This window comes from Anolis carolinensis, chromosome 5, assembly GCF_035594765.1.
Source record: "Anolis carolinensis isolate JA03-04 chromosome 5, rAnoCar3.1.pri, whole genome shotgun sequence".
NCBI classification, from domain to species: domain Eukaryota; kingdom Metazoa; phylum Chordata; class Lepidosauria; order Squamata; family Dactyloidae; genus Anolis; species Anolis carolinensis.
Window position 1 is genome coordinate 181361017 of NC_085845.1, and position 12006 is coordinate 181373022.

The 12006-nt window shown below is 38.7% G+C and overlaps 1 long non-coding RNA gene across 1 annotated transcript; it reads left to right on the forward strand.

Moving 5' to 3' along the window:
- The first annotated feature begins 501 nt into the window (after positions 1–501).
- On the forward strand, positions 502–3032 carry LOC134299647 (uncharacterized). Its single transcript, XR_010006886.1, has 2 exons — positions 502–925; positions 2414–3032. It is a non-coding gene; the product is annotated as an uncharacterized LOC134299647 (long non-coding RNA).
- The last annotated feature ends 8974 nt before the right edge of the window (positions 3033–12006 follow it).

Here is a 12006-nt window from a genome sequence, read left to right on the forward strand (position 1 = left end):
TTCCATTGTGCATCTATTTGGCAGTAAAATGTTCACTTTGTTATTATGCATTTCACAAAGATGAGGAAGTTTGAAAGGAAGTTTGGAATGTGTGCATCTGAGTTTCAGGAAACAGAATGGTTTTCCGCTTTGTAGACATTACCACCCACTTGACAAAGATAAATTATATTTAAATTAAATGTTACAAACTATGCCTAGATGTGAACAGAAAGCTGATATTAAACTATCAAAATAGATGCTAAAAACTAGTTAAATAATTTAGTGGAAATATTCACAAAATATGGCTGAGATCATTCAATTTTTACCCTCTTCTACCTCATCATATGGCACCCACCTCTTGTCTATATGAGAGGAAAAGTTGCACTCACTTTGAACCCAGATAATGTATGGACAGATAATGTATGGACAGTCCCATAGAATAACTACATTTACTATCTGTTATTACAATGTAAGACTTTCAAGCCTTCCAGGAAACTCTGAAGTGATCCCTAGTATTTTTTTTTACCATGTGGACAGTGGTCAGGTGGATCAAGGATAATCCAGTATCTACATATCAAAAATACCTACTGTTGGTTTGCAAGCCAAAAACATCTTCATGGAATCATTGCATACTGTGAGGTCACAATGGGGGCCCCAACCATGTCATCAACAAGCAGAGAAGGTAAAGTGATTTCTGGCTGACAAGATGGTAGAAGTGGCAACTCCCTGGAGGATAAGCACTGGTTCTGATATGCTGTTAACCTGACTGATCATCTGGACTTCTTTGCTGGTATATGTGCTGCTGCCATGGTGCACCCACGGCAGCTGTGAAGTTCCAGTCTGCTCAAAGATGATCTATCTTCTGCTGTGAGATAGCAGCAAGCTGCAGCTAAAATTCAACTTTGGACAGAAGCAACACTGATTTACATTCAATACCATTTCTGAGGTGCTGAAGAAATTATCAAAAAGCCATTATTTATTAGAAGTAACTATTAGCAGCCAAAATTAGATTAAAATTAGATTGATACAGTCATTTAATTATCTCAAATACAGTTTTTGAATCAGAGGGTTATATTTGATGGAAAACATTATACTCTATATTTCCAAAATGTTATTTAACATCCTGGTAAATTCAAACGAGCACAGATAAAATTGAGCAAAGTTTGCAGACCCAGGACAAACTCTGTAATACGTGGGTAATATTGGCAGCAATTGGAAGTAATTATTTTCACATGCTGATACTATCTTATTTAACAAAATAGGATACAGTAGAGTCTCACTTATCCAAGCCTCACTTATCCAAGCTTCTGGATTATCCAAGCCATTTTTGTAGTCAATGTTTTCAATATATCATGATATTTTGGTGCTAAATTCATAAATACAGTAATTTCAACATAACATTACTGCGTATTGAACTACTTTTTCTGTCAAATTTGTTGTATAACATGATGTTTTGGTGCTTAATTTGTAAAATCATAACCTAATTTGATGTTTAATAGGCTTTTCCTTAATCCCTCCTTATTATCCAAGATATTCGCTTATCCAAGCTTCTGCCGGCCTGTTTAGCTTGGATAAGTGAGACTCTACTGTAGTACCAAAATGGTTGGAACACTGAAATAATTCTGACATCCCTGTGATACAGTGATGGGTTGCTGAAACAACTATTTTATAGGTCACATGTAATTGTTTAAAGATGCCAGAGGCTGACACTGGGAAAAATAGCCGTCCTAATCCAAAACACTTATTTGAGAGCAGCAGTAATTTAGTGGTGAAAAGATTGCACTATAAATCAAGAAGTCCCTTATTTCAAGCTTGCTTTTGTCATGAACAAGAATTCACTCACTGACTTCTGCCAGGCTGGATTGCATTATGTACTCAGATTTACCTGGATTATGGAACAGGCTCTTCAAATCAAATAATTCGCAATTTGGCATACATCAGTGAGTACCTGGCAAGTGCCAACGCTATTCATGTGGAAATTTGAGATAATTGTTTAAACTCCAGGCAACAATTAACATTTTCAATTTGGTAAAAACTATTTATTTATAGAAGATATATTTTAGTTCTTCTTTATGAAAGCGTTCAGGGTGTCAGACAACCAAGATAATAAATCACATTTAGAATATATCCTCTTAACCATCCAGGTTTGGCAGGAATGCATCAATTAATTGTCTGCCATCCCACTTTTTCAACTACTGTTTAAATGCTTTTGGTATCTCAAATCTTGCTAAGAAAACAGTGACATCTTTTTTTTCTTAGGGTTGCCATAAATCAGAAACTACCGTACTTGAAAGGATACAACACCAACTACTATAATGTGCATTAAACAAATGAGTTGGGCACATAAACAGAGTTCATAGCATGGATCTGAGAGAAAGTTTTAGGAGATCTGATAATGGCATAATAAAATATTATATTAATATTTTTTATGCAGGTGTTCCAAAATCTGAAATTCCAATGCATCTGGTCCCAAATGTTGTCTGAAACAGGAACTCCAAATGAGATGAGGTCCAAGCATGATCACAAGTTACCCTGCTCAACTGAAAAGTCCAAGGAAAATGACCCACTCCCATCTCTCCCAAAGTAGACTTCTTCCTTGAAACCTTAAGCCAATCAAGTTGGAAATGTCACGTATTGTTCTATATTTCCCTTTGCCAGCAATGCCAACAAGCATCGTTTACCAAATTAATTTCATCCTGTAACTGATGTGCTCCCTGGGGGCAGAAAGGGACAGCACAGATACAGGAGATGGACTCCAGAATATTTCCAAAAAGAACTGTATTAAGTTTCCTGCCATACCATGCACCAATCACAAACTGTAAATGAATGCACTTTTAAAAAAATCTACATATTAATTAAATGAATGCACCTTTGAACCAATAAGATTGTGGATTGTTATTTACACCAATCACAGCAAATGTCAATTCTTTCAAATGACTGTAAAATGTCTATAGAATGTCCATGCTTGCAAGTGTGATTTATGTCAGATTTTGAAGAATTCTCCTGATATCTTGCCTTGGACAACAACTCAATAAAACGGCTTCTGATCCTGCCCTTGGTCTCTGTATGTCTTCATTGGAGCAGATTTGGAGCTGGCATGCTCGGAAAGCAAACACGGAGATTTTTGACATCAAATACATTTCATATAGGAAATATACAACTTGTAGTAGTTTTCTTTGTACTTCCTCATTATTGACATTTACCTTCTTGTTGTCTAGCCATACTCAAAGGATTACACCAGGCATGGGGAAACGTTGACCCTCCGAGTGTTTTGGACTTCAACCGGTAGGCTGTTAGGAAGTCCAAAATACCTGGGAGGCCAAAGTTTGCCCATGCATGGACAACATGCATGGCCAGGTTTTCAATTATGAGATGCTGGAAATTATGTTAGAAAAACAACAGAGCAGGGCAACAACATAGACATACATCCAATTGGTAGTGCCAATGATAATAGTCCCATTGACTCAAGGGCTGAATACTAAGTCAACACTTACATAACCCCATGGCTGTAGGATATATTTCTGAGAGCTGAACTGAATGAAAATGACATGGGATAAAATCACATACCATTAGATTACTTATAGTTCTTTGTGGCCTGACATCTTCGGAGTTATTATGTGCCAGAATGATGAAATGATGTCTTTGACTATTTTCAAAACATCGAGGGCACATTTTAATGCTAATCAGCTTTGCAGTTCATGACCTATTTTGTAATGTAGTCTTATAGCTGCTCCATCCCCAGAGAAATGCTATATTCAGTGATCCCCTACCCCAAGCGTTATAGAAAAGAAACTATATTAAATATTGGCTTATAACTAAGCCTCTGCATGTTTACTCAGTAGTAAGGCCCAGTGAGTTAAATGTGGCTTACTTGCAGTTTACATCCCTGATTTATGTCACTGATCACACACAGAAACCCATCTTTTCTCACACAACACCCTTTTCACACCGCTGGAAAATGTGGTCTCAAATTATTCACATGGTAGGAAGAAAGAAAGAATAAAGACACAAAGACCAACTGGATGACCTGAAAAATTAGAACTCAACCATGTCATTACATTAATTTAAGACATTGTTGAAGCAATATAAAATGTAGGAAAATATTTTATGAGCTAATAAATTCTATTTTTCAAACATTCTTGAGGAAATGTGAATACTCCACACAAACTGAATTCAACTGATTCATTCCTGCAATCAACTGTGACACTAAATGGTTGAGGTGGTTGCAGAATATTATTAATTTTTTAATAATTACGCATATCTAATAATTTGCTCAGGTTATGAATTCTTTCACCTCGTTCAGAGGAAAGAGTGGTCTTGAACGGAGAGATTATTCACTGATGGGCTGCAAAGTCATTAAGCAAACATTTGCTCTATTAGCATTGACACCAGTGATACCGAGAGGAATTTGGGAGTTTTATTTATGCACACAAGAGATCAAATAAGGGGTTCTTTGGGAAGCTCAAGTGGGTTTGTGAGGAGAACTGAGCTAAGCTTCATGAAGCTAACAGCTGCCTTGGAGAGGGAAAGGGGGAGGGATCCGGTCTCCATGGAAACATTTGAGGTGGACCGGGCATGGATTAATCAAAATACAATGAATCCTTTTTGCAAGATACTGGAAAGGGGGAAGGGGAGAATTTATTTGCACTCCAAAGAATGGGAAATTTACCACAGATGTGTCTTGGACATCTACTTTCGTTGCATTAATAATCAGTGTGTGGCCATGGATTTGCAATGAGGAAAGTATTTCCATGTTAAAGAAGGAGAACTGCATTGTGGTTTGTGTCTCTCATTCTCCGCCTCTGCCTGGTTAAATTCATCACTGGCTTATATATCAAATTCAATTTCCCGGAATTTTGTTTTAATGATTACAAATGGCTCTATGCTACTGCAAAACCTTATTGTGCTTCAGAAGGAACCAGAGAACTGTAAACCCAAGGTTTCCTTTCCTGGTTTCTTCTGAAATGAGTGAGGTTGAACTTCTACATATATATTTTAAAAAAATTTATAAACATTTCAACTGATTTTGGTGGTCTTGTTTTCAATTGTGGGATTGTTGAACATGCTGTTAGCCCATTTCAATTATTCCACACTGTTTTATAATGTTTAACATGGTTAAGTTGAATGTATACTATGCTGCCATGCCCATAAAGGGTGGGATGCAATTTTTTAAAATACAAACACAATATAAAGTATTTTAAAACATTCTTTTCTAACACTCACACAGTCCCAATGGCCTAAAATGAATAACTAGTCCCACCTGAAGTTGATCCATTGAATAAATTGCTGACTGCCAACTCAACGTATATGTAATTCAAGTTACAGTATAAAGTTGTTCTAAGACCACTTGTGGATAACTGATATTGTGGATAATAGAGAATGCTCTCTTTTGACTATTTCTGGATTGAAAGCATACCCTTGAGTCAGACTTGATGACCGAGAGAGACCCATGAACACCAGCGTGGGGTAACATTTTTAGAGCATGAATAAATGAAGCCATGGATAAGGGATCACACTGTATTCAATAGATTCACTCTAGTTGGGACAACCCTGTTTCCCCAAAAATAAGACATCCCCTGAAAATAAGACCTCATAGAGGTTTTCCTGAATTGCTAAATATAAGGCCTCCCCCAAAAGTAAGACCTAGCAAAGTTTGTGTTTGGAAGCATGCCCACGAAACAACACCAGAGCTTGCAGGATTGGTAAATGTACGTACCTTAGATTGTTGTACATGGAAATAATGGTAGTAACAAGAAATTCTTTATAGGATTCACAGTTTGTCTGGTTATGCTGGTTTGCGATGACAACTACTGTCCAGTATATAATAAATGTTCATTTTTTGTTCAACAGTAAATGTGAATTCTTCATGGAAAAATAAGACATCCCTTGAAAATAAGACCTAGTACATCTTTGGGAAGAAAAATTAATATAAGACACTGTCTTATTTTCAGGGAAACACGGTAGCAATTGGATTTAGGCTAATATTATCTGCCCTTTGTAGAGGCAATTTGCAGGATATACTTTGTATTTTGAGGAGATAGGTTTGGTGTGCTACCACTGCTGTAATCAGGCTTTTTGCCTTCTGTAAAATCTTAAAAATGAGTCTCCTTTAAGGAGATGCTTTGAAGGGTCTGTTGGCAAAGTCAATGGATGACGCAACCTTGGAATCAAGGGAGGAAGGCAGAGTCTAATCAGCAAAGCTTGGCTACTGTCCACCTGCTTGGCTTATCTATCACGTTTTGATGTAACTAATTGGATGGTGCAAAAATGTTTACCATTCACACATCTGGGTGATAAAACACCTGAAGAAAATAAAGTGGTTAATTAATTAGAATGGTTATATAAACTCTGGCAAATTTGAACCTCACTGTAAGATGAGACTGGAAAAGTGCTTCAGGTTGACCAAGACTGAAGTATTCCTTACTGTTGTTCCAGGGAATCCTTCCAAGCACTTGAGAAAGGAGACTTGCTAGATTCGTATTTCTTTCTTTGATGCTTTTGTTTGATGCTCTTGGTTGCTTTATAATAAAATCTTTAATCTTTACCACTCCTGTGCCTACTGCCTCTGAATTCCCAAAGAATTTTGGCAAGACAACCTCCACATTTGCAGGTGTCTGAGGAGTAGGGTGACCCAAAAATGAAGAAAAGGAAAATAAAAAATTTGGTCTTTTTAAAAAGAATACTTATCTAGGCATCTCTAAGTCAGACATGGGCAAATTTTGGCCCTCCAGGTGTTGTGGACTTCAACTTGAATGCAGAGGGTCACCTGTAGCTCCAAAAGTATTGTAAAGGGCTGTCAATTATTTCACCTGTCCCGTAATCTTTTGGTAGAGACCAATTATTCCCAAATGGTGATGTATTAGAAAAACCCTTCAAGTGCTACTATACTATGCGCTACCAAGACCCATAAGAAACTACCCTGATACCCCCAAATTCATAGGCTCTGACATCCCAAAAGCAACTTATGCTGGATCTACACTGCTATATAATGCAGTTCCAGAATGCAGCTTAACCACATTGAAGTGGATGATATGGCAGTGTAGACTCAGATAATGCAAGTTTATACTACTTTGAACTACATTACAGGCAGTCCCAAAGTTAAAACAAGCTATGTTCTGTAGGTTTGTTCTTAAGTTAGATTTGTATATAAGCCAGAACACACACATATTTTACATGTAACTCCAGATATATGTGTGTGTGTGTGTGTGTGTGTGTGTGTGTGTGTGTGTACTGTCTGCTTGTAGGACCTAATTAACAACAAAATCACTGGAGCAAATAACACAAAATTTGGCAACAAAATGCCTCACTACCTAATGACTGACCACCACAAAAAAAAAAAACAAACATACCCACACAAAGACTCTCCCCAAAATAAACAACTACATACAGTGCATGCACAAGAAATACTGCCCCAAGCCCCACACCCCTCCAGCACGTGGGGAAAAAACCCACTGAGGACAACTGATTGTTACCTGAAGGCAGGCCCAGCTTCCCCTCATAGGCTCGCTCACCCTATCCTGCCCTTTCCGAGGGAGCACCTGGCTGCTCACCGGCCTGCCACTTGCTCTCGGCCATCTTCCCACCATCGGCGCACTCCTTTCTCATCCTCCTCTCCACCCCCTTCCGCCATTCCTGCCTGCCTTCCTCCCATTCCCTAATTGAAACCAAATGTGGGATTGGTTGGATTGTGGGATTTTTGGGCGATCCCCAGGCCTCCTCTCATGAAGGCCTCTCTTGCATCAGCCTCTCCTTGCCTGCCTGCCTGCCTTCCTTCCACTGCCTGGGCCAACGAGCCACGATCGACCCGCTTCTCTGGATTGCACCCCTGGAGAGCTCTGGACCTTTCTACACAGCTGAATAAAATCCAGATTGAATTGGATTATATGGCAATGTGGACTCATGTATTGCACCTCAAAGCAGATATTGTGGATTTTCTGCCTTGATATTTTGGGTTATATGGCTGTGTGGAAGGGCCCTCTCTGGCTGACAGATCTTGTTAAAGCTATGGACTAAGCGGTCGCTGTTGCCCGCTTTTGGTCTAAAGATATTTAGCTGTTTGTGATTTCCTTTATTTCATCACTTTTGAAATTTATTTATTATGCAATGCTTTTGACACGAAATAAATAAAAAGATCTTATTATTTTTATTATATTTATTTATACCACTTTTTCTCTCCACAAGGAGATTCAAGGCCCTTCTACATTGCCCCTATATCCCAGGATCTGATCCCAGATTATCTACTTTAAATTGGATTATGTGAGTCTCCACAGTCAGATATTTTGGGATAAGAAAATAATCTGGGATCAGATCCTGGGATATAGGGGCAATGTGGAAGGGACCTCAAAGTGGCTTAAATTTAAAAGCATTTCAGTACAATTTTAAATCTACAAAAACATAAAACAGAATTAAATATCATTGGTATTAAAACAATCCATAAAAACATAATCAAAACTCAAAACTACAGCAGCCCCTGATTTAGGCGCCTTTTACTCTGCCATATAATCCAGATTATCAAATCAGATAATCCACATTATCTGCTTTGAACTGATTACATGGGTTTACATTGACATATGATCAGTTTGAAGCAGATAATCTGGATTTTATATGGCAGTATAGAAGGGGCCTGAGAGCCCAGTGCCAGGGAAAAGGAGTTTAATGAAGACGTGACAGCAACAGTAAACTTGCCCAACATAACAGATTTTAAGTACTGATGGACTTTTTGGGGGTTAACCTGGCATGATGTGAGTTGAAGTCCACAAGCTACCTTATTTATTATGTACATATATACAAGCATATAACATATAATAAATATCAGCACTTCCTCATTACTTTCTTTTCCAAACCACCAGACTATACCACAGCAACGTGTGGCTGGGCACAGCTAATATATATACAGTGTTCCCTCACAACTTCGCGGTTCACTTTTCGCAGATTCGCTGTTTTGCGGTTTTTCAATAAACTCTAAAAGACTATTATAAATAATAAAAAATTACAATTTACAGCCTAAGGGAGGGAGGAAGGAGAACCCAAAGGGAGAGAAAAGGAGCCCAAGCGGCAACAGGAGGAGAAGGAGGCGATTTATCAACACACGATTGGTTGATAAAGACTTAAAATAGAGTATAACTACTAAAATAATGTATAAATATTAAAATAAATATAGTGTCCTTACTTCGCGGATTTTCACTTATTGTGGGTGGTTCTGGAACCTAACCCTCGCGATAAGTGAGGGAACACTGTATATGTGTGTGTGTGTGTGTGTGTGTGTGTGTATGTCTGTGTGCTTTAGGGAAGGTGTTTGTTTTGTTGTCTGTGCCCCTATTCAGAAGACTTCACCTCACTTCTGTCCCTGTGATAATTGGATTTTGAAAAAATTGACTTGTTTTGGAATAAAGCATTGGTGATAAATCTTCGATGGAGACACCTTCTTCTCTATGATAATTCTTCCAGGAGTGAATTTCCCTTCTTAGGGGTAGTTTTGTCTCATATCCTATTGTCTCACCCCTGTTCTTAAGTTGAATGGTTGTAAGTTGAATGTTTGTAACTCAGGGACTACTTATATATAGGTCTATACTGACCATGTAAAGCAGTTCAAACTGCATTATTGGGCAGTGTAGATCCAGCCACAGACTCCACTCCCTAACCTATCAATACCTGCCCAACTTAGTCCTTCTCTAGCTCCAGCTACTCTCTGTATATTTTTAATATTGCATGCCATCAACACTGAAACATTTATGGGATCAGATGCAGATTCTGGGGATAGATCTATACTGTCATATAATGCAGTTTCTGAACACAGATTAACTGCATTGAACTGGCTTATATGTTTTTACTGCCATACAATCCAGTTTAATTCAGTTAATCTGTATTATGAAACTGCATTATATGGCAGTGTAGATCCAGCCTGGCACTGTGCTGTTCCTTGGGAGGTACTGCCCTCTGTTGGTCTTCTTCTTATCTTGTCCGTTGCCACCTCATAGAGGGCAGAAGGATAACATCTGTGATGCCTGCAATTCCTTTCCACCATCATCAATCACTTCGCCACCTGCCCTCTGGAGAAAGATGATAGGCTTCTTGCCAGAGTTGCCATTCACTTGCTTGGTTCTCTTACGTTAGCAGCAACCTACCAGCTGGACTAATAGCAATGGCTGCCCTTTTCTCTGCTTAGTGGATGGCGAGGAAAAACCATTTGAAACAGGAGTCAAGTTGCCAAGAAAGTATACAGATGGCAACCCAGGCCTCATTACCAAACATACCTGAATGCTAAAAATATATTCTGATGTCTTCTGTTAATTATCCTCATCAAAGGAGGTGGCTAAAAGAGATATTTTCAGTGGTGCACCTTTGTCAGGACCCAGACTGCAGAGCACCAATAACCTTACACAGAGGCCAGAATCTATCTAATATCTTTATTAAAGAAATATATAAAGTCAATAAAAACAAGTGTAAAATATAGTTCAGAAGCAGACCTTTCAGATGAGGTCAAATATAGTCCAGAAATGTATTGTCCAATATAAGATATTAGAGTTCAAAGTTTTAATCCACTTGACCAAAACACACACTTTGCTAAGCAATAGTGTGGGGAAATGACAGAGTCTTTAAAGTCCAATGTAGCTTGACAACAAGGCTGGAAAATAAACTTGATTCTTGGCTAGATCAAAGACTTGAAACGAGGCAAACATGAAGCATGAACAAGGTCCGTGGCAAACATGAAACAAGGCAGGCTTGAAACTTGATCCGGGAAGCAAGGAACTGGGGTACGAAGTCCACACACGATCTCTCTCCTCAAGCTGATCAATTGACTCCGCAAAGTTCCCCTTGCGACCAGCACCTATATCGGGTCTCGTTTTCCCGCCAACAGAACACTTTCCCTAGAGAACGAGAAGCGAAACCCAACTCTGTCCAGATGCATGACTCCTTAGAATTTCCCAAGGGAAGCAGACCTAATCAGCTAGTTGTTTGGCAGCGATTCTCAGGCTCCGGCGATTAGCCTCTCTGACTCCTCTATCTCTATTATAATTGTCCCTCCGGGAAAACGGGGGGGAATTCTGCCCAAGGCCTGTTTGGCTAGATTCTTGAGGGCAAACATCCTCCAGGTGGAGAGGCCCCGGCTCTGGCTGAAACGGCAGAAATCCCATGTTTTCCTCTTCGTCTGCCACAATAGTACTAGGAACAGGACTACAAGGCCCATGAGTCATCACAACCTTCAATTTGGAGAAGCTCGCCTGCTCTTTTTTAGTACTAGGTGAAGACCATTCATTCATTTGATGTTCTTTAACAATGGATGGAGGGGCATTAGAGGTCAGGATTTTTGTGGGGGAGGCTAGTACTGGGCCTTAACAGTTCTCCAAGGATACTCATCACTGCCTCTGGCCATAGTTCCTTCTTACTTTTGTTCTAAAGGTCAATTTATATATAACTATATTTATTAAGTAATGAGCTATTTGACTGCACTTTGTACAGACATAGGCTACCTAAATATCTCAGCACATAAACTACACAGAGAGATAGACAAACATATTTAAATTAATACAGTCATTTATATTATTCCCTTTTCATTCAAGTGGGAGGCTCAGAGCAGCTTGCAGATAAAATAGAAATACCCTTATATTTTCTCTCGTACAGCCAAACAAAAACCAAAGACACATATATTTATATAAGCAGTTATATGCTACCTGTCATTTATATACGGTCTCCAGTTGTTACTCTGATCCCCAGTATTTTTATTTGGTTAATAAATTCAATTTTATTAGAACAATTCAGTGTTATATAGAACAGAACCCTTCCTTTGATGGTTCCACTAAAATAAATGTGTCTTTGGGGACAAAATCAACCCTGTATTATCTGCCTTGTAATCTCTATAATTCCAAAACTCACGCTTGAGCACCTTTTGTTCCAAAATGATAACGCATGTCCCTTTGTCATTTACACGGTTTTGAGGCCGGGCATTTTTATGCACTATGCAGCACTGAGCAATATCACAAGTTCAGAGGAAGTGAGTAAGTGTATAAACTATAATGCTCAGATTCC